This window comes from Papio anubis, chromosome 2 (genome assembly GCF_008728515.1).
Source record: "Papio anubis isolate 15944 chromosome 2, Panubis1.0, whole genome shotgun sequence".
In the NCBI taxonomy this organism is placed as follows: Eukaryota; Metazoa; Chordata; class Mammalia; order Primates; family Cercopithecidae; genus Papio; species Papio anubis.
The window spans coordinates 90,372,084-90,397,616 of NC_044977.1; the positions used below are offsets into that span (position 1 = coordinate 90,372,084).

At 46.6% G+C, this 25,533-nt stretch overlaps 2 protein-coding genes across 9 annotated transcripts in view; one reads left to right on the plus strand and one right to left on the minus strand.

Annotated features, from left to right (window-relative positions):
• The window catches only part of DAG1 (dystroglycan 1), a 500,879-nt gene that overhangs the window by 53,015 nt on the left and 422,331 nt on the right, over nucleotides 1-25,533 (minus strand). The window lies entirely within an intron of this gene.
• BSN (bassoon presynaptic cytomatrix protein) overlaps nucleotides 1-25,533 on the plus strand; it is a 113,578-nt gene that overhangs the window by 887 nt on the left and 87,158 nt on the right. The gene's annotated exons all lie outside the window — the stretch shown is intronic.

Here is a 25,533-nt window from a genome sequence, read left to right on the forward strand (position 1 = left end):
CACCAGATATGTTCTTGTTACCTTATGATTTAGATCAAACCAGTGGAAAAGCTGAAAGCCACACAGAATGCTTTAAACAGAACATATCTGATTAAATACTGTGAAACCAGTTTGTTTTAAATGTATGCCAACCCAGGTCCTGCAAAAACAGTCAAGTGGCAGTGAAGGCTGTAAGGGAATGCCAATATATAATAAGTAGTAGACTGAAAACTCAGGAAAACTACTAAGAGATGACAGGATAAAATAGAAGGCATTATCTTTGCACCAAATAGGCTTGGGGAGTAGCAAAACCCCCAGGGGGTGGGAGGGAGGTGCTTCCAGCTCCATGTGAGTCTGCTGATATATGTTGCCCTGGCTTTTCTGTGTGGGAGCACATAAACTGTGAGAATGCATAATTTTTTATTCTTTGGCTGCCCGACTGTATCTCTTGTGTGTTTATTTCCTCAGAAGTCATTTCTTAGACAACAAACAGTAATGAAAAGCTCTTAAGTAGCTTGAAACCTGCGGCAGACAGGTCAGCCTGTGAGCATCCTTTTTAGAGGTGGGATTTGTCCATTTTACACTAGCTATAATAGTAATGCAGTTGGATAGCACACAGCTCTTAGCACTGCAAACACTGTCCATTTTGCTGCGTGTTGAGTTGCTGTTTGGGTTTTAGCTTGACGGAGGCTCACCCAGGCTTTAGTGTTCTCCTTCTAAGGGAAAGCTTCTGTAGCTGAATGGAAAAATACCTTGTTATTGAGAGTTCCCTGTATGGGGAATTTGTCATTTCTCTTCTGATAACCAAACAGGCTGCTCTGCTTGTAGTTTATCAGATGTTGCAGAGCCAATCATACAAAATTCTGGAAAGACCTGGGCAGCTCAGAGGGAGTGTAAGGAGCCTGATGTCTATTGCTCATATGCCTTTTTAGTGTTTCATTTCTACTTCATCTGTACATTCTGCTGCAGGGCAGACCCATGAACCGCTGTGGGTGAGGGGAACCACGGACTCTTGCTGGATTTAGTAGTCATACAATCTCTTACCTGGCTGTGGGCAAGGCTCATACCTGGGCCTGTGGTGCTGAGGTCCTGTGACTATCAGGCTCAGGAAGTGAGAACCAGAGACCATTAGGAGGTGGGATTTACTCCTCCAGCTGATATTCAGCTTATCATAGCACCTCAGCTGAGCAGCACCTCCATGGCTTATCTCTCCTTCAGTATCACAATGGCTTCTACTTCCTCTCACTAGAGCATCTCAGGTACCTGATGCCAAATTTAGCATGTTCTCTTCTAAGATGCTACTGAACAGATTGGCCCATTGATGAGGAAAAAGCCCTGTAGATGTGCTTCTGGGCATTCAGGAAAGAGCATTAGCACAGAGACATATTTGCTTTCAGTAAGATTTTGAGTTTTGGGGCAGTCAGAAACCTCATAGAGGTGGGTAGAGGGCCAGGAAAAAGGGAGATGATTCTGGGGGAGTTAAATCCTATTGCCATATTACCTTGTCATCCCAGGCTGAATTAGTCTTTTCATCCTCATACTGAGCTGACTTGGACTCTGTGAGGAGGTGGCTCCAGCATTTGCCACTGAAAAGCCTGACTTGAATCCCATGAGTAGCAGTGCTGCCACACCCATAGTGCTGCCTCTTAGCCTGTTGGGATGATGTGGAGCTTTGGGCATTAGAGAATCCCTCAAGGAAGGTCTCTCTGTTTCTGGTGTCAAGGTGGCCATGTACAATTATATAATCTGTGTCTTTTCCAAGGAGTGCTGGTTTGAGAGAAAGCTGAACTCTATCCCAGGCTCCACTTTCCAAGTTGTGTGCCCTGGTGTAGGCTGCATCCTCTTAAAGGAAGGGGCATCATTCACTCATTAATTCATTTACTTATTTATGGAGATATGCCTAATGTACAGTGGAACGCACATATTGATGGGATTTTGTTTATACATACACTCATGGCACACTACCAGATCAAGACAGAACTTTATCGGTACCTCAGAAAGTACTTTTTAAAATAATTGCATGAAGGAGCCATGTAGACCAGTGGCAGCCTATCTAGTTCACACCAGCTCTGCGGACTTGCACATGTTTTGTTGTTTGCAAATTGATATCTAGTCCATCAGCTAAGATGTATTTGTCAGCTATCAAGAGCTATCAAACACAGTTATTGGCTTTGTGGAGGGTATGGAAAGTATATATAGCGCTTCCCTGTCCTCCAGCAACTCACAGACTGGTTGGTCAGATAGCTCTTGAAGAGCCAAATCATGGAAGAACCCTAAGAGAGACACTGTGGGCAGCTCAGTGTCTGAGAAATGTCAAATAGGCAGTGCTTATAGGGTTGTTAATTGGGAAGAGTGGAGAGGCAGAGCTAGGCTTTAGGAGAAGTAGAGATGTAAGGCTGGAAAAATGACTGGGTTAGGAGAGGTAGAGACAGAGAGAAATGGCATAAAGAATGTGATCTACACAGGCAGGGACAGTGACCAGAGAATGAGGCTGAGGTGGGGGAAAGCCAGGGCAAAGCCAAGAGAGGCCCTTCTCCCTCACTGCCCATCAGAATGCCAAATCAATGCCAAAGTCGCCTCTACTCACTTCTGGCCCATATGTTAAGGAGACAGACACCCTAAGCCAAAGGCAGCTAGGCACAGAGAACCTGGTTGTTTACTGGAAGGTGGGCAAGGCTGCTCTGAGAACCATACCCAGAATTCCTTTTTCAAAATGGATTTGTCAGGCATAGTATCTCTGGTCTGGGATTAGCCAGACTTGTTACATTTTATCAGCCAAGTCAGCCTCTAGAAAAATCTGACACTAACTTATAAAGATAAAATGAAAGGACATCATTGCCAGGTCTGGAAATAATGCTCCTTTGTCACTTAGAGATCTTCTTTGTCCCCAGTGGCTAGATCTCACAGAGGGTATGTCATGGGGTGTGACTTAAAGTAAACTTACATCTGAATGGTGATGATGTCAAAATTTTACCCAGAGGGCAACCATTTTTGCATTTCTCCATGGAAAGCAGGTTACTTTTGATAATACAGTTGCTCGCGGCATCATTAAGACTAATAAGGTGCTGTTGATTTAAAAAATGTAAAAATGTAATGGAGAGATTAGGAGGAGAAATACTATCTTTTGTTTGTTTGTTTGTTTGTTTGTTTGTTTTTTGAGACAGAGTCTTGCTCTGTCCCCCAGTCTGGAGTGCAGTGGTGTGATCTTGGGTCACTGCAACCTCTGCCTCCCGGGTTCAAGCGATTCTCCTGCCTCAGCCTCCTGAGTAGCTGGGATTATAGGCACCCACCACCACGCCCAGCTAATTTTTGTATTTTTAGTAGAGACAGGGTTTCACCACGTTGGCCAGGCTGGTCTCAAACGCCTGACTTCAGGTGATCTGTCTGCCTCAGCCTTCCAAAGTGCTGGGATTATAGGCATGAGCCACTGTGCCTGGCCGAGAAATGCTATCTTAAAAATTTTTTTTATTATGGAAAATTTCAAGCATACATGAAAGCAGTGGAAATAGTCTAGTGAACTTCTCTGTTTCCGTTGCTTAGCCACTGCCATCATCAACTTATGGCCAATTGAGTTTAATTTATCTCTCTCACATCCTACCCCCTACAAAAGCAAATTCCAGACATCCCAAAATTTCACCATCAGTATTTCAGTTTGTATTCCCAAGAAATAAGGGCTTTGCATGAACCTAACCACAGCACCACAGCCACATCTAAATAGGATAATGATCTCTTCTTAAACTCAGCAAATATTCAGTCAGGATTCCATTTTTCTGATTGTCTTATGATTTACTTTTACAATTGATTTGAATTGTGATCTAAACAGGGTCTACACATTGAATTTGTCTGATGCATCTCTCTAGTTTCTTTATGCATTTTCTCTCCTTTTTTCTCCTTGCTGTTTTTTATTAGAGAACTGTGTCATTTGTCCTGTGGTTTCTCATATTCAGAATTATGCTGATTGCATCCCTGTGGTGTCATTTAAGATGTTCCTCTGTCCCATAGTTTTCTTGTATACTGGGAATTCTGTCTAGAAGCTAATCAGATTCAGATTTTATTCTTTTGGTCAAGAAAGTCTAGCTTTTTAAAAAATGGTTTCTTGAAGGCTTCAGACATGGAGAGGCTGAGAGTTCACTGAAAGCAGAGCCAGGGTTTGGGCTAATTGGGAGCCAAAGAACAATGCAGTGGACTACTTTTCTGTTCCTTTTCTAAAACTCTCCTTCCTCTGAGTCAGTTTGGTTCTCAGTTTAAGAAGCCTAAGCTTTCAGAGGAAAGCTTTTTTTATTTTTATTTTTTTCCCAGAAAAGTCATGCCTTTCACCCCAGTTTGGGGGAGCCCTCCCTGCATATGTGAGTAGAAGGCTGCTGCTAGGATTTGGGGGCTTAATAAATCTTTCCCCTTATCACAGGTCCTGCATTTCTGAATTGGGCCCTTTCCTCTTGTTAGTTGTGGGGTGTGGAGGGCCAGACCTACTATGTGTGGGCTATGTGAGGGGAACCTGTTGCTGGAGCCTGCGGGCCATGTGCAGTAAGTTGGGGCTAACTGTGAAGGTAGGTTGCAACACTGTAATAGCAGTTATAACTACCATTACTGAATGACTGCCTTATCACAGACATTCTGCTAGGCGTTATATTTTTTATTCCACCTGCTTGGCCTTTCAGCTTCTGCAGGCCTTGCCTGTCCTGGCTTTACTTACTGCCTGGGGACTAACTTTTTAAATGATATAATGGTGGCTAAACCCTGCATGCCTACAGCAAGGGCTGACTGTCACTTTAGGACGTGAAGCCTTCTGGGTAAGCTGGGACTTGGTGGACAATCTAACTGTGGGGGACTCCTGCTCAGTCCTTCCATTTGGTGCCAGGAGCATGTGATGCTGGTATTGATCCTGCATTTGTAGCACTTATCCAAGCTCCTTTTCTGGAGGGACCTCTGCTATCTCCGTTCACTAGCACAGTGGTTGAAGCTGTGGAGTGAATTGGGACACTGGCCTGTGGGCTCCTGCCTGTGGTAGGGGTGATAGAATTTTGGTGTCTCATTCTCTGTGGTTCCTTCTGTACAGATTGGGCTTCTAGTGGGTGTCTGTTGTCCCCTGGCATTCTCTTGGCCCATTTGTCTTATACTTTAGGTTCTGGTCAGCTGTGCTGTGGGATGGGATACTCTCTGACTCATATGTGTTGTGCCTTGGGTTCCCAGGCTGGCCACAGGGCTGCTCTGATCTCTCCTTCTTATTCGTCTTTACGGGCACATAGGGTTCTAAAGACAGCTTTGCTCTAGCAGAGACCTGGTGCCCCTACTTCTTTCTAACAAGAGGGTCACATGGAGGCACACTGGAAGCCTCCAGGGAACTCTAGATCACCCCAGGATCAGATCAAATCTTGAATGGCCTGGAAAGGCCTGGCTGCCCCTGAAGTGGGTGGGACGGCTGTCAGGGCCAAAGGTGAAGAAGAGATTTTCCCTGAGGGGAAATAGAAGGGATGGCTTTTGGGTCTTGGTCCCAAACACTGAAAAGATCCAAGAGCCTCAGCAGCAAGGATCACCCCATGCAGTCCTATTTGGGACTGCCCCCTGTATACAGAGGAGCCCGAGCTCTTCAATGCCACTGGCTTGTGTGGGGAGCCAAACCTCCCAAAGATGTTGGAAGAACCACTAAGGCATTTGGGTACTTGGAAGAAAGGGTAGGTGAGGAATTTCCTAATAGTTACACGGTTACATTTGTGTTTGCAGGCAGGTAACAAGGGTCACTCCCATTTAAAAATGTTTTTAAATTAATTATTTAAATTGACAAAAATTATATACTGTACATGTATTATATACAACCTGATGTTTTGAAATATGTACATATTATGACATATTATGGAATGGCTAAGTCAAGTGAATTAACATAGTCGTGACTTAACATACTTACCATTTTTGTGGTGAGAATGCTTAAAATCTATTAGCAGCGATTTACAAGAATGTAATACATTGGTGTTAGCTATAGTCACCATGTTGTACAGTAGATCTCTTGTGTTTTTTTTTTTTTTTTTTAGACAAAGTCTCATTCTGTCACCCAGGCTGGACTGCAGTGGTGTGATCTGGGCTCACTGCAACCTCTGCCTCTTGGGATCAAGTGATTCTCATGTCTCAGCCTCCTGAATAGCTGGGATTACAGGTGTGTGCCACCATGCCTGTCTAATTTTTGCATTTTTAGTAGAGACTGGGTTTCACCATGTTAACCAGGCTGGTCTTGAACTCCTGGCCTCAAGTTATCCATCTGCCTCAGCCTCCCAAAGTGTTGAGATTGCAGACATGAGCCAGCCAGCATGCCCGGCCTTGATCTCTTGAATTTATTTATTCCTCCTATCTAACTGAAATATCTCTTCAACCTTCCCGTATGCCTCCTACCCTGTCACCTACACTTTTTTGTGTATGGGAGTGGTTGTGGGGATTTTTACAGTTAGATTCTACATAGAAGTAGAACAATTTTAAAGTAAAATTTTATCCATGTATTCAGGAAACTCTGCTGAACATCTTTTGGATACCTATCCCTGGGTGAAGTGTGAGGAATAAAAGAAGGAGCACAAAATAGGCTCTGCCCTAAAGGGGCCCATGGTGTGGGGAGAGAGAACTCTTGTCCAGATCTTTAGCCTCAACTTCTTCTTCGTTAAATTAGAGATTGCTCCTGCCTTCTCTTTGTCTCACAGAGGTAAAAGAAATGAGAGTATGATTAAAAGGGGTTGCATTATTTCATGTTCTAAAATAGTAGAGCATATATTTGTATGGTATTTTACAGCTTACAAAACACATTCATAACATTCACTTATTCTGTTGGGAAGCTCCAAAGGCCTAAGAGGAGTGATGTAGAAGAACAGCCAGCTAGCTAGCAGACTTTAGCAAACAAAAATGCCGAATGCTGCGGAAAACTCTGTGACTTCCCTGCCTCCTCCTCTGTGAAGATGGGAGATTTAGCAAGATGATGGGAACGGCTTTGAGGAGTGGGAAAGGGTCAGAAAGTAGGACATTTGACTAAAGGGCAGGGTAGGATGATGTGGAGGAAGAAGAATAGTGGAAGCATGCTGGCTGGGGGTTAGAAATTCGGTTTTTTTTTTTTTTTTTTTTGAGACGGAGTCTCGCTCTGTCGCCCAGGCTGGAGTGCAGTGGCTGGATCTCAGCTCACTGCAAGCTCCATCTCCCGGGTTTACACCATTCTCCTGCCTCAGCCTCCCGAGTAGCTGGGACTACAGGCGCCCGCCACCTCGCCTGGCTAGTTTTTTGTATTTTTTAGTAGAGAGGGGGTTTCACCGTGTTAGCCAGGATGGTCTCGATCTCTTAGCCTCATGATCCACCCATCTCGGCCTCCCAAAGTGCTGGGATTACAGGCTTGAGCCACCGCGCCCAGCCAGAAATTCAGTTTTAATCAATCATGACGTTGTCCAAACTTGGCTATGCACATTGGATATGTCCTTGTTTTTTTCATCTGTAAAATGAGAGATTTAACTAGATGATCTCCATAGTCTCTTCCAGCCCCGATGGCTGATTCTGTGAAATGTGTAAAAAGGAAGGGTTATGCTTCCCAGTGTTCTTCAGCCCCACTGAGCATAGAAAACAAGGTCTAAATCAAAAGTACCTTCTGTACTTTTTAATTTACTTTGTAGCAGTTCTAAATGAAGAGGCTTGCCCTTCCATTGTGCGGCAGGGATTCTTCAGAATGAACAAGATGACTGCACATTCAAACCTGGAGCCAGGGGAGGGGCTGGCTGGCAGCCTGCCTCTGGGTTGCTTCTGGTAGGCAGGGGCTCTCGAAAAGCTGATGGCCTCCTCGTGCTGGGTTGGTTGGCCAGCCATCAAGGCTCCTACCCAGACCTGCAGAGCCTGCTGCAGGCTCCCTGTTCCCAGCTGTGCTCGGCTGCTTATCTCCTGAGTGTTGTTCCACCCACTTTCTACAGGTGCTCTAGCAGCAGCCAGTGGGCCATGATTTCCAGGGGAGCTGGGGTTGGCAAATGCTTTGTGATGGGGAAGGATGGGGCATGGGAAGGGCTAGCCTGAAAGAGACTTTAGATCTGCAGACTCCAGTTTGAGCAGACTCCTTCATTTGTAGAATGAAGAGATAGATGTGGTGCACTCTGCAGCTTCCGCAGCTGTATGGGTTCTGTGGGCTCAGGCCAGCTCTCCAATGTCAAAGTCCAGTATGTGAGGCTGCTTCCTTCGGAAGTGTGGTTTGGCTTCAGCAGGTTATATGTTTGCTCTGATACCCTTTTATTTTAAGCATTGTATCCAACCCCCAACGAATGCCAGAATGTCTGTTGTCATACTCTGTATGGGCTAGAGCTCTGCCTTGGTGTGAACACCCAAGATCAGCGGCCTTTGTTTCTTCTCAGGCAGATGATTCTATTGCTGGAGAATTCTTTTTTCCTGTTTGTCTGAAACAGGTTTCCTTACACCTCCTATCTGCTAGTCCTGGCTCTGCTCTCCAGCACCGCTGACTTATTTTTGCTCACAGGTTTAGCAGGCGCTCACTGTGCCTGCCATGTGCCAAGGCTGAGGACCCTGTGCTTACTTCCTCAGTCCTGATTTTCTTCTCTGGGCTTCACTTCTCCAGCTCCTGTGGCTGCGATGGGACTCAGACCCTTGCCAGCCTGGACTGCCCTGCCCAAGGCTGTCAGTGTCCTCAAAGGACAGAGAGGACTTAGAGAACAGGGCCCAGGGCTCAGCATGTCACTTGGTCTATGAGTGACATAGTCTGAAGGACGTGGGGCCTTCCCTCTCACAGCATGAGAACACCCTTCCTACACCTTTATGAGAGCTTTTGGGAAGCTACTCCCACACTTATCCAGCCTCATGCCAGGCATCTTCACATGAAGTCTGGAGCCTTCCATCCTGGACTTACACAGCCCAAGTGTGAATCTGTGGAGGTCTGCATGAGTCTCTGCTGTTTTCTCTGGTTATACTTAGAGATCCTTTCCGACCTAGTGAGACTCTTTTGGAACCTGACTGTGTTCCATGAACTGGGGGTAATAACTAAGTCAATGTGCTTGTTTCAGGAACCATACTGTGAGAACTTCTCCTCTTCCTAGGGCCTTGTGAGCCTACTTTCTAAACCCCTGCATCTGACCTGGAGTGGGGTGGCCAGTGTTGGATGCTCAAGGCCAAGGCCTTGCCAGCTCAGGTTTGGAGTGATGATGGCTGAGTAGTGGGAGTAGCTGCCTGAGAGCACTCATAAATGTGTAGGAAGGGTGTTCTCATGCTGCAAGAGGAAGGCCCCTTGTCCTTCAGACTATGTCACTCATAGTTCAGGTGACATGACAGCTAGGGTTGGATTGGACAGGCAACCACCCCTTGCACCCTAACCATGGCAGCCCCTGTGCTCTGCAGAGGAAGCCCTTGTGCAGATTTGTCCTTTCCTGGTCAGCTATGTTATGCTGGCCTGTCTTTGGGGTGCACTGGCCTTTGGCTCTATAGGGTAGGTATCTCCAGGAGCAGCAAGTGCTCTGCAGATGAAAATTTCAAACACACATAAAAGGAGAAAGGTTAAAAAAAAAAAAAAGAAGAAAAAAAGGAGAAAGGATGGTAGGCTGAAGTCCCTCCTGCAAACCTACCTCCTAGCTTCAACAATTATTAGCATTTTGCCAACTTGTTTTATCTGTATTCCTCCACTTTTTTTTTTTTTTTTTTTGAGACAGAGTCTTGCTCTGTTGCCTAGGCTAGAGTGCAGTGTCATGATCTCGGCTCACTGCAATTTCTGCCTCCTGGGTTCACGCCATTCTCCTGCCTCAGCCTCCCAAGTAGCTGGGACTACAGGCGCCTGCCATTACGCCAGCTAATTTTTTGTATTTTTAAGTAGAGACGGGGTTTCACCATTTTAGCCAGGATGGTCTCGATCTCCTGACCTTGTGATCCACCTGCCTCGGCCTCCCAAAGTGCTAGGATTACAGTGTGAGCCACCGCACTGGCCTTTTTTGGCTAGAGGATTTTCATTCAAAATAGAAATATATCATTTCACTCATAGTTTAGGATGTACTTCTAGTAGTTAGAGGGTGCTTTTCTATTTAATTCAATGGTATTATCACAACCAACAAAGTTAACTTTAATTTCTTACTATAACCCAATACCCAGTCCATGTTTAATTTTTCTTTATTGTTCCAAAAATGACATTTTATTTATTTATTTATTTATTTATTTATTTATTTATTTAATTTATTTTTTGAGACAGAGTCTCGTTCTGTCGCCCAGGCTGGAGCGCAGTGGTGTGATCTCGGCTCACTGCAAGCTCTGCCTCCCGAGTTCACGCCATTCTCCTGCCTCAGCCTCCCAAGTAGCTGGGACTACAGGCGCCTGCCACCAGGCCCGGCTAAGTTTTTGTATTTTTAGTAGAGACAGGGTTCCACTGTGTTAGCCAGGATGGTCTCGATCTCCTGACCTTGTGATCTGCCCACCTTGGCCTCCCAAAGTGCTGGGATTACAGGCGTGAGCCACTACGCCAGGCCCTACATTTTATTTTATTTTATTTATTTTTTTGAGACGGAGTCTCACCCTATTGCCTAGGCTAGAGTGCAGTGGTGCCATCTTGACTCACTGTAACCTCCACCTCTTGGGTTTAAGCAATTCTCCCTGCCTCAGCCTCCTGAGTAGCTGGGACTACAGGTGCACACCACCATGCCTGGCTAATTTTTGTATTTTTAACTAGAGATATGTCATGTTGGCCAGGCTGGTCTTGAACTACTGACCTCAGGTGATCTGCCCACCTCGGCCTCCCAAAGTGTTGGGATTACAGGCATGAGCCACTGTGCCTGGCCCCAAAGATGACATGTTGGTTTGTTCAAACAGTATCCAAACAAAGTCTACATATTGCATTTGGTTGATGTGTTCTCTAAGTTGCTAACAGTCTCCTTGCTCCTTTTGTTTTCAAATGCCATTTATTTGGTGAAGACATCAGGACATTTATCCTAGACAACCTCTCACTTTGATTTTGGCTAAGCACATCCTCTTGAGGTTATTTTACTTGCTTCCTAGTGTCCCCATATTTCCTATAAACTGGTAGTTAGATCTAGATCAGAATAGATTCAATCTTTTTGGAAAGAACTCTTCATTGGTATTGTGTACTTCCTATTGCATCCCAGAAGGAGGCACTATGTCTGTCTCCTTGACCTGCTTTAGTGACGAAAAGATGGATCAGGCCTGGGTGCAATGGCTCATCCCTGTAATCTCAGCACTTTAGGAAGCTGGGACGGGTAGATTGCTTGAGCCCAGGAGTTTGAGACTAGCCTGGGCAACGTAGTGAGACCCCATCACTACAAAAAATACAAAAAAATTAGCCAGGCATGATGGCACATGTCTGTGGTCCCAGCTACTCGGGAGGCTGAGGTGGGAGGATCACTTGAAACTGGGAGGTCAAGACTGCAGTGAGCTGTAATCATACCACTGCACTCCAGCCTGGGTGACAGAGTGAGACTGTGTTTCAGGAAAAAAAAAAAGAAAAGAAAAAAAGATGGATTAGGGGATTCAGGTAGTATCAGTGATTAATCCATTATAAAGTCCTTATCAACTTTTTGCCTGATGAATTTGGCATTCACTAATGATCCTTAGCTAGATCCATTATTTAATAATAGGTTGCAAATTAGCTGAAATTCTTCTATAAAATTATCTGTCAACCTTTTTTTTTTAATGCACCAAACATTTATTAAACATTGCAGTCAATAGCAGAAACACAAGAAGGAAAAAGACACAGTCCTACCCTCAAGATGCCCTCCAAACTGGGTTGAATCTCCATGCTTGATGCTCCTTTCAATGGATTGTTTTTAAATAATAATGTAGATATTTTTATTAACGATAATACTCATGAATGGTTTAAAACTTCCTTGTGGTTCCCTTTTCCCTTAGGTTATCCCTTTTCAGGGATATTTAGTTCTCTGTTTTAGAGTTATTAGAAATGATTCTTCTCTGTGTGGTTATATGATTAAGAGGATATAAAATTAAGCTCTTTTTTTTCCAGTTTGTGTTAATTTGTAAGGATTACTTTTTGATCAGTTTTCTGCTGTTACCATCATTCTGCACAATAAACCAGCCCAAACTCAGTAGCTTCAAATAGCAAATTTTTAATTCTCACTCATGCATCTGCATGCTGGCTAGAATTCACTGATCTAGGCTGGGCTCCAGGCTGCAGTTGGGTCCAGGTCAGATCCGTGTGTCTCTCATCTTCCCTGGACAGCAGCAGTCTAGCTGGGGCATGTTCTTCTTATGGTGATGAGAGACACACAAGAGGGTATGCCTAACCACACAGCACATTTCAAGCCTCTGATATTTTGACACATCTGCTAACATTCCTTTAGTCAAGCAATTCATGGTTAAACCCAAGTCAAGGAGTTGTACTGCAGTTACTATGGCTGTGTAACACGTTACCCCAAAACTTAGTAGTGGAAAACAACCATTATTCTGGTCACAGATTCTGCAGGTCAGGAATTTGGGCAGGGCATAGTAGAATGGAGCTTGTTTCTGCTTCACAATGTCTGGACCTTCGGCTGGAAGACTTGAAGGCCAGAGATTAGAATCTTCTGAAGGCTCATCCCTATATGTTTGAGAGTTGATCCTGGCTGTTAGCTGGGAGCCCCAGGGCTTCTCCATATGATTTCTCCATATGGGCTAGTTTGGGCTGCCTCACAGCATGGTTGCTGAGTTCCAAGGGTGGGGAGAGGGCAAGGTAGGGGTTGGGAGACAGGTGGAAGACCATACTGACTTTTATGTTTTAGTTTTAAAAGACATGCAGTGTCACTTCTGCCACATTCTATTCACTAACGCAGTCACAAGATCCTGCCTAGGTTTAAAAGGAGGGGACATGGACTCTGTAAGAACATGTGCGACTGGAAATCTTGCTGAGACCATTTTTGGAAAATACAGTCTGCCACAGCTGGAAAAAGTATATTCTGCCTCTAGTTGGAGGAACTGCAAAGACACATGGCAAAGAAGAGAAATCGATGGAAAGTAAGGAATTGAAAACAATGGCATATACTGTACTTTTTAAAAATTTTAATTTTTAAAAATTATATAAAGCTTTCATATGATTCCAAATAAAACAAGGTATATTGAGAGAAGTCTAATTCCATCTTGTTCCCTCTACTTTATTCTCTCTGCCTTTCTGGTAAGAAACAATTTTTATCAGATTTTTCCCACTGTTTCTTTTTGCAAATTTAAGGGAAAAATATATTTGTTTACCTTTCTTTTTTATGTAAAAGGTAGCAGACTCTAAGTACTCTTCTGTACTTTGCTTTTTTCCATGTAATCAATCTTGAAGATCACCCTGTAGCAGAATATAGAAATTCTCCTGATTCCTTTTTGCATCTGCACTGTGCCTCACCATGTGGATGTGCCATGGTTTATCCATGGACATTGGGCTGTGTCCAGTCTTTTGCTCTTACAAAAAGAACCACAGTGAGGAATCTGGTAAATATGGCATTTTGTAATATTACCAGTGTATCTGTGAGATAGTTTCCTAGAAGTAGGATTGCTGAAACAAAATGGTAAATGTATATGTTGTTTTTCTCTGTGTTGCTAAGACTGAGGGCCAAGGGCAGAAGCAGTAGTATTCAGGCATGAGAGGATGATCATGGTAGGGTGTGGGGGGTTTGCAGGACAGGGAGGTGGGAAGGGGCTGAGTAGTAAGAGTGATGAAAAGTGCTCAACTTCTGAATATATTCTGGAAATTGAGCCAGAAGGTTTGCTGAAGGGTTGACTGTGAAGAGTTAAAGAGAGGAGTCAGGAGGAGCTCTTTGAGTTTTGGCCTGGGCATCTGGTGTACACAGGGAGGAGGAGGAATGGGCCTAGACCAGGATTTTGTTCTTGGACAAGTTATTTTTTAGAGGCACCCAAGTGATATGTTAGGTAGGCAGCTGGGTATTCAAGTCTGGGCTGAAAAAATTAAGTAGCACTTCACCTGCAAATGCTTTCATATTAATGCCACCTGGTTCCTACAAGTACCCTGAAAAAGAGATATGGGAGAGGAGGAAATTGGGGCAATACTAGGGTTCTAAGAGAGTGAATCAAGTGCATTCAATTAAACAAATATTTACCTTATCAAATGAAATGTTGGAAATGAAAGCACTCAGCATGAGGCCTGCCATTAAGTGCCTACTAGTTGATGTCAGGTTCCATGCCCAGGGCTGAGGATAGGAAGATGAACAGGTAGATTATGCCCTTATTTCCTACCCTAGATCATGTTTGAGTTAAACTTTATTGAGGGTATAGTCCCTGACCTCTGGGATCTCTGACTCAGTGGGGGATGCTTGGAGGGCCCAGGGGCCTACTGTGGTCCATCCTCCTCATCTTCACAGACAGCTGCTAAAACAGAATATAGAATCTGAGGCTCAGACTGGAGAGTTCACTTGAAAGGCCTGGCTCATTCTATTGGCTCTAGAATCTGCAGCTAGCCAGAGATGAAGCTCAGGCCACCAGAGCCACAGAGAATAGTCTCTGACTACAGGAAAAGTGTCAGTTTGACTCTTTAGCCCTCACTCCTGTTCAATAAACTTCATGTAGCCAGGTGGAGGGTGTTGGCCTTCAGCTGGAGTGACAGTCCTGTGGGACAGGCCCCCCTTGACAGATTTTGGGTATTGGGAAGAGGGCAGGAGGAAGGGAGTTTCAGGTCTGGGGCTGCTACTCTGGGGTTGTGATTTGCTGTTGGGCAGCTGAGCAGAGATACCATAATTTGACTTTGGGATGTATATTTCTCTGGACTTAGGGATCAGGATGCAGGCTGTAGCACATGAAGCTGGCTCGGAAGCCAGCAGACTGGAACTGGAATAGGACTTTCTCAATGGCCAAGCACTCATCTCTGCTCCCTTCCTGTGCTGAAAGCACTTTTTGCAAATGATGGTACTTAGCACTGATTGCCTGGCAGTCTAAGATACACCACCTATAGAGCAGAGTCAGAGGGGTTTCCTGCCAGGGCACTTTTGGGGAGCTGTGATGCAGGCTAAGCCAGTGGAAGAAAGGGAGGAAGAGAGTAGACAGAACAGGGAGGCTTGATCTGGTGCTCCCAACAGACCAGGTTTGCCACACTGCTTCCCTCCACCCCATCCCTTCCTCCCCAGCTTTATTAGGGTGTGTGTTGGAGCCCACCCAAGGGTCCATGCTGTCATTAGTACTTTGCACCTACGTGGCCATTCTGTTGTTTACTTTGGTTTGAGCTGTGGAAACAGAGACTGAAGAGCAGCAGGCACCAGCCTCTCAGCTGTCCCTACTCAGGCCCCCATTTGGGAGTGAGGAGGCCTGGGAAGAGCATCCAAAGTTCCAGGGACAGATGCCAGAGCCACACAATCACCTCCTTTTCTAGATAGTAAAAAACAAAGAAAAACCCCTACACTCCTGAGTGTTGAGTGAGGAAAGCAAACATGTTCTCCCTGTATTCAACTTAGCCAGAGAGCCTGGTGGGGACTCTTGGGGACAACACCTCCCGTTCCAATGCCAAGACCCTGGCTCACTCCTCTGAGCCTGCCTGGTAGTGCTAATAACTTGTTTTCAGAGGCAAGAGGAAAGAGGAAACGAGAAGTTTGCCTTTTTGGAAAGCATCCTGTGCTACCTGCAGTCCCACATGAACACTGACTCTAGGGCTCCCAGGCCTGTGAAATGGAGCAGAAGCAACCCCAGGAGTACCAGAGCTGAGCCTTCCAGCAAAGTCTGGCAGGGAACGTGGGCCTCAGTCACACTCCTTCAGCTTCCTTTTCCTTAGTCCCTACTCGTGACTCAGGAAAAAAACAAGAAGTTCAGATAGCGACATGCATTGCTTTTGAAAAGATAGTAACAGTACTTAGTAGTAACTCAGGAATTTTAAAAATACACTGCTCTTTTTTTTTTTTTAATTCTGTGTAGCTCTGGCCAATAGAGGGTTAAGATCACTGGTGGGATGGAAATACTAATTCCAGAGAGGTAGTGGGCATTTCCAGGCATCCCATAGCAAGTCAGGGGCAGGACAGGGAAGAGGAGCCTGGGTTTCCTAGCTCCAGCCTCTGCTTGGTGAATCTCCGTGGCTACTTTAGAATAAGAAAACTTTAGGCCGGGCGCGGTGGCTCAAGCCTGTAATCCCAGCACTTTGGGAGGCCGAGACGTGCGGATCACGAGGTCAGGAGATTGAGACCATCCTGGCTAACACGTGAAACTCCGCCTCTACTAAAAAGAATACAAGGCCGGCGCCAGCTGTATCAAGCCTGTAATCCAAGACTTTGGGAGTCGAGACGGCTGGATCACGAGGTCAGGGAGATCGAGACTATCCTGGCTAACACAGTGAACCCTGTCTTTACTAAAAATACAAAACTAGTCATGAGGGTATGGCATGCCTGTAGTCCAGCTACTCAGGAGGCTTCCAGAGGCAGGAGAATATGAACTGGAGGCGGAGTTTGCAGAGCCGAAGATCCGCCAAGACAGTTACCCAGCCTGGGCTGCACAGAGTGAGACTCAGCCAAAAAGAATACAAAACTACTGGCGAGGTAAGGGCTGCCTCTGGGGAACTCCAGCTACTTGGAGTTGAGGCAGGAGAATGGCTGAACCTGGAGTGAGCTGGCAGGAGCCCAGACTGCAGCCATCACACTCCAGAACAGACAGAGACTCCATCTCAAAAAGAAAATTTATGTGTGTGAAGGGTCAGGGCATCCAGTGGGAAGACATGGCATATCTGCTTGCTGTAGGCACAGGCCCTGGGCAGAGTAGATGGAGGACTGGGGTTGGGAGTTGGGGGATGGGCAGTAGCCCAAGTAGCTTTGGGGTATAAGGCTCCAGGCCCAGAAGAGCCCAGGTCTCATAGGAGGGAGTTTGGTGGCAAAGCCTCTGCCACAGTGAGACTACTTGGAACAGCCCACCTTGGTAGTGCACTCACTCTGAGCCAGGCCCCAGAGGCCTCAGGGTATAGTAGGGAATGAGGACAGAGATTGTTCATCCCTTTCTTCCTCCAACTGCCATGGACATGGGGGATAACTCTGTAAACAAGCCGACATGTTCTAGATGCATATGGAGCACACAGCCATCAGGAGTAAGACCCACACCATGTAAGTGATTCTGGTAAAGTGTACTGATTATTATTCGATGGCATGCCATGGGGGTGGGTTTAGGCATAAGGGATAGAGGCAGCACCACCAACTCCCCATATCCCAATAAATTAGCTTTTCCAGAGACCCTGCTTTATCCTCAGAGAAGGCTTTGCTCCCCAGAGCACACAGCATTTTGAGAATGTTGTTTCTTTGTCCATTCATTCAACAAGCATTTAGCCCCTGCTGTGTATCAGAATCTGCGCAGGCTCTGAGTTCACAGGGGAAACACAACAATCAAGCTAGTTGGATCCCACAGATTGTATGAGCACGGAGGGCTCAGCTAAAGCCACGTAGAGGAAGGGGCAGACTTCTCCACAGTTCTCACTGTGGGTCTCAGAGTGCTGATGTCCTGCCACCCTTGAGCAGGGTTTCTTTTGTGGCTGGGCAGGCCTGAGCTTCAGGTGATGGCTGCTCTGCCCCAACACAGGTGCGCTCACACACACACACACACACACGTGCACACACCACACACCACATCCCACACTGATGCTGCTCCTAGGGCTTCAGGGATAACCTAATGGCCAGGTTCAGTGGATGCTCTCCTGTCTTTATCTGTGTAAACCTCTTTGTGGGGCTCAGATCCTTTTGACCACACTCTCCTAGAAATTCCCTTCTAGGTTTCTGTAGTGCCTCCTTGTTTACTTCTCAGTCTCCACTGTGGCACCACTTGCTCTGTCCGCCTAAGTCCCAGGACTCAGCCCTGAACCATCTCTGTTCTCCCTCTCACTGGCCCCCACACAGGGCTTCTGCTTGAGAGGTGCTGCATGCTGATGGTTCCAGACTGTCTTCAGCTCAGGTTCTCCAGTGCTCAGTGGACATCTCCATGTGGGCACCACCAGGCACCTCCCATGCAGAGTGCTATCACTTGCCCCCTTCGCTCCCCCTATTTCAGTATTTCAATACTGAAATAGCGTTGACCATTGGACTTGTAGGAGCTCTTTTCTTGGGAAAACTTTAGTCTATAATATGATGGAATTAATCTGACATAAAGTTTTTGAGACGAGGTCTCGCCTGCCATGCCTGTGGCTGGAGTGCAGTGGTACAATCTGCTCACTGCAAGCTCTGCCTCCTGTCTCATCATCATCATTTTCCTGGCCCCTGCCTCCTGGTAGTTGGATCATAGGCTCACTACTCCCTCTCGCCTGCTAATTTTTGTATTTTGCAGAGACGGGGTTTCACTGTGTTAGCTAGGATGGTCTCGATCTCCTGACCTTGTGGTCCGCCCGCCTCGGCCTCCCAAAGTGCTGGGATTACAGGTGTGCGCCACCGCGCCCAGCCGACATAAAAACTTTTTGAGGACAAAAATCAATGATTTTGTTTATTGTCCATAAGAGATCTTAAAAAGTCTTTTGTTTGAGAATGGAACCTCTTCTCAGACCCAGGTTTGGGCTCCCTAGGGCCTCAAAGTCAGTGGGAGCAGCTGAGTAGGGTGTGGCTGATGGATCAAGGAACACGTTTAGAGGGAAATATCACAATCCAACTTGGACAGCCTCAGGTCAAAAGTGGGTGATATTTTAAGATCAAAGTGGTATCCTTTGGAACTCAAGGGTAGTTTGCAACCAGGTCTTGGACAAAGATGAGGAATCAGGGAAACCATCCCTGTATCTACTTTCTTTCTTTCTTTTTGTTTTTTGAGATGGAGTCTCACTTTGTCACCCAAGCTGGAGTGCAATGGTGTGATCTCGGCTGACTGCAACCTCTGCCTCCCAGGTTCAAGCGATTCTCCTGCCTCAGCCTCCCGAGTAGTGGTTCAAGGGCTTCTCCTGCCTCAGCCTCCTGAGTAGCTGGGATTACAGGTGCCCACCACCATGCCTGGCTAATTTTTATGTTTTTAGTAGAGACATGGTTTCACCATGTTGGCCAGGCTGGTCTCGAACTCCGACCTCTAGTGATCCACCCGCCTCAGTCTCCCAAAGTGCTGGGATTACAGGTGTGAGCCCCTGCGCCCGACCCATACTTTCTTTCTTAATCTCCCTGCTTCTTCTTTCTCTTTCTGTAACCTGGCCTTTTGGGCTTCTCCAGGCTGGTGGAATCTTGGCAACCCATGGCTCACATGCTCCTCTGCCTGCTCTCCTTTCTCTCCCGTTTTAGGTTTCCAGGGGGGCAATGTGGGCCAGGGACCAGCATCAGCTCTGAGCTGAAGTGCAGGTGGGGCTACATCATACATGATCTGCACAGGACCTTCTGCAGATCTGGGGGGTGGTCCTAAAGGCAGCCTCTACAGTTGGGCAGGAGAGACAGAGATAAGAGATGAACTTGGGGGAAAATTCTGAAAGGTAAATTCATCTTTCTCACTCTCTTTCTCCTCTCCTCTCTCCCCCTCCTCTCTTAAGGCAAGACTAACCTCAGGGCCCTATTCATTCTATTCTAGCCTGGCCCCCAAGGGTCTTGAGGCCTTCAGTCCCTGTTTGTCCACTGAGCCAGCTTCTCCAGTTTAGAGCTGTCCCTGCAGGGCTCATCTCAGTCTCTGCTTTCATAGATGATGGAATTGTGCTGCTCTTGCCAGTCCCTTTTTTTTCTTTTTTTTTTTGAGATGGAGTCTCGCTCTTTCACCCAGGCTGGAGTGCAGTGACGCGATCTCGGCTCACTGCAAGCTCCGCCTCCTGGGATCACACCATTCTCCTGCCTCAGCCTACCGTGTAGCTGGGACTACAGGGGCCCGCCACCATGCCCGGCTAATTTTTTGTGTTTTTAGTAGAGATGGGGTTTCACCATGTTAGCCAGGATAGTCTCGATCTCCTGACCTCGTGATCCGCCTGCCTCGGCCCCCCAAGGTGCTGGGATTACAGGCGTGAGCCACCGCGCCCAGCCACCTTGCATTTTCATGGGCTCCTCAGATCCCTCAGCTGTGTGTGCAGAAGAAAGGGGAAAGGCCGGTGAATAGGCAGCAGCCTCTGCCAAGTACCTCTTTTGGGGATGACTCTCAGGTACTCTGAGACTGGGGGAGGCCAAGTCTTAGAGTACCTCAGGGACCCAGGCTCATGGAGATGTCTCCACTCTATCTTTCCTAGGCGCTATGCTAGGGTCTCGGATGTAGTGGTGCGCAAAGCTGAAAATGCAGCCCTATTCTTAAGGAGATAAGGGCCTAATGGGAGAGACTAACTTTAATCACATACAAATCAAAATCAAAATGCTATTGAAGGAGTAGGACCAGAAGCCATGAGAACTAATGCCTAGAGGCAGTGATGCCAGGTGAAGACATGTGTGTGGCATGTGTCTGAGGGGTGAATAGGAATCAAGGAAATAGGTAGGTGGGGAGAAAAGGAGGTCAGTCCTTTTAGGCAGGTGGAACCACATGTGCAAAGGCCCTGAGGCTCATGATTAAAGAAACAGGACATGACTTTTCAGTGGAAGATGGACCAGAAAGATGGAGGGGAGCAAAGGGACATGTTCTGGCAATGGTACACACAGCCTACTTCTAGCCAGGACATCCTCCTGCTATGATTGCTGGGGCTGGTTGTTCTGCCTCTCCTGTCCCCTTTAATTCCTCCCCAGCTTTTTCCTCTGGGCTCCAACAGGAGCTGACTGCCCCTCCCTGCTTTGGGGCTATTTGTCCAGCTAGTTGCTCCTGCCACTATGGGAGGACACCAAAATAGTTGTTGCCCCCCTGAGGAGAGGTAGAGAGGTAGCAGCAGTACTTTCTGTCGGTTTTTTTTTTTTTTGAGACAGAATTTCGCTCTTGTTGCCCAGGCTGGAGTGCAATGGCGCAATCTTGGCTCACCACAACTTCTGCCTCCTGGGTTCAAGCAATTCTCCTGCCTCAGCCTCCCGAGTAGCTGGTATTACAGTCATGTGCCACCATACCCAGATAATTTTGTATTTTTAGTAGAAACAGGGTTTCTCCATGTTGGTCAGGCTGGTCTCGAACTCCTGACCTCAGGTGATCCACCTGCCTCGGCCTCCCAAAGTGCTGGGATTACAGGTGTGAGCCACTGCTCCCGGCCTCTCTGTTTTTGAGATGGAGTCTTGCTGCATTGCCCAGGCTGGAGTGCAGTGGTGCAATCATGGCCCATTGCAGCCTCAACCTCCTGGGCTCAAATGGTCCTCCCACCTCAGCCTCCTGGGTTGCTGGGACTAGTGGTGTGCATCACCACGTCTGGCTAATTTTTGTATTTTTTTTTTGTAGAGACAGGGTTTAGCCATGTTGCCCAGGTTGGTCTTGAACTCCTGGGCTAAAGTGATCTGCCTGCCTCAGCCTCCCAAAGTGTTGGGATTATAGGCATGAGCCACTGTGCCCAGCCAACAGTACTTTTAAAAACATGTTTTTGGATGCATAGTGCCCATCCTCTCAGATTCTTTCTTCCCAGAGTCCTGCTTCAGGGGCCCCTTCTTTTGTTCTGGGACCATGAGTGTGCTTGATTGCTGTTTTCTACCCTGGAGTCCCCAACTTCCTTTGCTCCCCAGCCAGGTCCTCGTTGCTGGTCCCATTCTGTTTTCTATAAGTATACCTTCACCATGACATGGAGCCTCTGCCTGTGGCTGTGGCCTTAGTCCATGTCTTCATCTGTTCTTGTTGCTATAACAAAATGCCTGAGACTGGATAATTTATAAAGAACAGAAATTTATTTTCTCATCATTTTGGATGCTAGAAGCCCCAGATCAAGGCACTAGCAGGTTCAGTGTCAGGTGAAGGTCAGGTCTCTGCTTCAAAGATGGCACCTTATTGCTGCAATCTCTGGAGGGGGCGAATGTTGTGTCCTCACTTGGCAGGAGGGACAGAGGGCAAAGAAGAGCCTAGCTAGTTCTCTCCACCTCTTTTATAAGGTTACTAATCCTATCCATGATGGCTCTGCTCTCATGACTTAATCATCTCTGAAAGGCCCCACCTCCTAATACTATCACTTTGGAGTTTGAGTTCCAACATAAATTTTGGAGCAGACAAACATTTAAACCATAGCAGTCCAAAAACTTGGCACTGGGAGTGGGTGCAAGGAAAAGCTTGCTCCCTCCTTGTCTCATAGCAAAGCAGTGCTGAGAGGCCATCAGTAGCTACTGGGGCTCACTCACCAGGCTTCTCAAGGGCAAGAACTCCGTGTTACCCATCAGGAAACACTGGGGAGGAATGGAGCTCAGGGTCACCATAGCAAATTGTGGCCTCACTGTGGAGAAGCCTTGGCAGTGGGTGAACCCAGGTGTTTCTCCTGGAGTTGGAGGCTTGGTCTGTTTCGTCTAAGGTTACTGCCCACTTCCCCTCTCTAAGCAGGTGTACAGCAAGGGCAGTAGCCCTCATTAGCTATACCAGCCTGTCACAGGGTTCATAGGGAAGCCTTTGTTGCCAGTTTAGTCGAAAGACAAACCTCTTGAAACCCCAACAGCACAAGCTACACCTTTAGGAAGCCAAGACCAGACCTGCACACAGATGTAACAGGGACCCCCAGGGCTGACTCCATTGGTCTGCTGAGTTCATGAAGAAGAGATGTGGAGGGAAGAGACAGGAAGTGCATTGCAGGGGTGGGGACAGGAAAGCCTGCACATAGTAGGTTTTTTCAGGTGATTATGACACCGTTGACCACAGTTGGAGTGCAATGGCGTGGTCTCGGCTCACTGCAACCTCCTCCTCCTGGGTTCAAGTGAGTCTCCTGCCTCAGCCTCTCTAGTAACTGGGATTACAGGCACCTGCCACCACACCTGGCTAATTTTCGTGTTTTTCGTAGAGGTGGGGTTTCTTTTTTCTTTTTTCTTTTTTTTGTGAGACAGAGTCTCACTCTGTCACCCAGGCTGTAGTGCAGTGGCACAATCTTGGCTCACTGCAACCTCCGCCTCTTGGGTTCAAGCGATTCTCTTGCCCCAGCGAGTAGCTGGGACTACAGGCGTGTGCCACCATGCTCAGCTAATTTTTTTTTTTTTCTTTTTAAGTAGAGATGGGGTTTCACTATGTTGGCCAGACTGGTCTTGAACTCCTGACCTCAAGTGATCTGCCCGCCTTGGCCTCCCAAAGTGCTGGGATTACAGGCATGAGCCACCGTACCCAGCTGGGGTCCCTTTTTTATATTACTCTTCTGAGTTCTGATATGTCCAGTACTTTTTAGTTTTGACTATGTTGATGAGATTCTTCTGGAATTTTTTCTTTTGGCTTAAAATTAGAAAAAAAATTATACAAGTTAGGCTGGATGTGTAATGCCAGCACTTTGGGAGGCCAAGGCAGGCATATCACTTGAGGTTGGGCATGAGTTGCCAAAGACCAGCCTGGGCAAAATGGCAAAATCCCGTCTCTACTAAAAATACAAAAATTAGCCAGGCATGGTGGTGGATGCCTGTGATCCCAGCTACTAGGGAGGCTGAGGCAGGAGAATCACTTGAACCTGGGAGACAGAGGTTGCAGTGACCCGAGATCGCACCACTGCACTCCAACCTGGGCAAGAGAATGAGACTCTGTTTCAAAAAAAAAAAAAAATTATACAAGTAAGACACAAACACATTCTTGGAGTAATATTCAAACAATTCAGTCATATATTGAAGTACAACATCTACTGCCCTTTTTTTCTAGTGCAGTCCATCTCCACCTGGGGTCAACTTCCACTGCCCCATCCTTTTCCAGCATTATTACTTTTCTGTGCATATTTCTAGGATCTTTTTAGAGGATTCTAGGATCGTTTTAGAAGATCCTAGAAATATGCATTTATATCTGTGAACCTATTGTGAATATACACACTCATACTTTTTTGAAGAAATGAGATCATTCTAAATGCATTGCTTTGCACCTTGCTTTTTTCACTGAACAATATGGGAGATACTTCTCCCCACCCTCCCACTTTTCAGAGAATTAGCTGTTTTGGTCCCAGATAACTTCTATAAGAGACAAGGTATTGTCTCTTACTGAATTAGAGTAACCCCTGGTGCCTTTTGGGGCTGTTGGCTACCCCTATGTCCCAGGTGAATCTCCAAGTAAACCACTGTATCCTCTGTTCTAGCTGGATTCCTACTTGCTCCGTCTTTGAGGGCACTGTGAGCTGCAGCAGCATCCTACTTGGGGAGGACAGTGGCCTTGTCACTTAGGTTCTGCCTTTGGACTCCAGAGAGCTTCCAGGCTCTTGTCTCCCTTTCCGGCCAGGGCTGTCTCTCGAATGCAGGAATTTCTGGGAAATTCCCTGTTTCTTCCTTGGTATGAGGTATGAATTCACTTTTCTTTTTTTTTCTTTTCTTTTCTTTTTTTTTTTTGGGGGGGGACAGTGTCTTGCTCTGTCACTCAGGCTGGAATGCAGTGGCACGATCTCAGCTCACTGCAACCTCCATCTCCTGGGTTCAAGCGATTCTTCCGCTTCAGCCTCCCAAGTAGCTGGGATTACAGGCACCCACCACGATGCTCAGCAAATTTTTTGAAATTTTAGTAGAGATGGGGTTTCACCATGTTGGCCAGGCTGGTCTTGAACTCCTGGCCTCAGGTGATCCACCCACCTTGGCCTCCGAAAGTGCTGGAATTACAGGCATGAGCCATTGAGCCTGGCCTCACTTTCTTTATTCATACCTTCATATCTGGGCAGTCTGCCTTGCTCAGACTGTTACTCATCTGAGCAGAAGACTGCTTTCAGAGGTTCCCTGGGAGCAGGGCCATTGCAGCATGAGCAGTCATTTACAGCCAGCATCCTGCCTTTCTTCTTGATGCCAGATGGTGCCCTACATTGGTATATGCTGCCTATGTCCCTTCAGAGACTCAACCCCAATCCGGAAGGAGGGTGGTTCCCATCTCTCTGGAACTCTTCTCCATTAAGGGTTTTGGTGTTTGGAATTTGAAATTTTTTTCTAGTGCAGTCCATCTCTACCTCGGGTCAGACCTCCTCTCCAGGACAGGATAGTGCTTGGGGTCATTCATTTATTCAACAAATATGTATTGAACACCTGCTACATGCCAAACACTGTTCTAGGCAGTACTTAATGTTGGCTACTGATTATGTCCTGCTCCCGAATTTCTTCTCTATCTTGCTTGTTTCCCTACGGCTTGTGAGAGGCTTCTGCCTCTAAATTTACCCCAGGAATACGAATTTTGAATTACCAGACAATCAGATTACAAGAGTTTGTTCCAGGGCTTTAACTCAAATTCTACCTTACTAGGAACCTTTTTTATCTTCTATGAAATGGCAAACAGCTAGGAGACATGTTTCCTATGAACTGGCCTTCTTGGTGCATTTCAGAGAAAGCACTTCCTTTCAGAGGATTGAGATCATGAGAGTAGGGCTTAGAGGCCAGGAGTTCCCAGGCCAGGTCCTAGCCTTGCTGCCTGTTGTTCTGTTGACCTTCAGCTACTTTGTTTCTTTTTTCTTTTCTTTTCTTTTCTTTTTTTTTTTTTGTAAGACAGAGTCTCACTCTGTTATCCAGGCTGGGAGTGCAGTGGCACGATCATGGCTTACTACAACCTCCACCTCCCAGGTTAAAGCGATTCTCCTGCCTCAGTCTCCCAAGTAGCTGGGATTACAGGCATGCACCACCATGCCTGGCTACTTTTTATATTTTTAGTAGAGAAGGGGTTTCACCATGTTGCCCAGGCTGGTCTCAAACTCCTCACCTCAAGTAA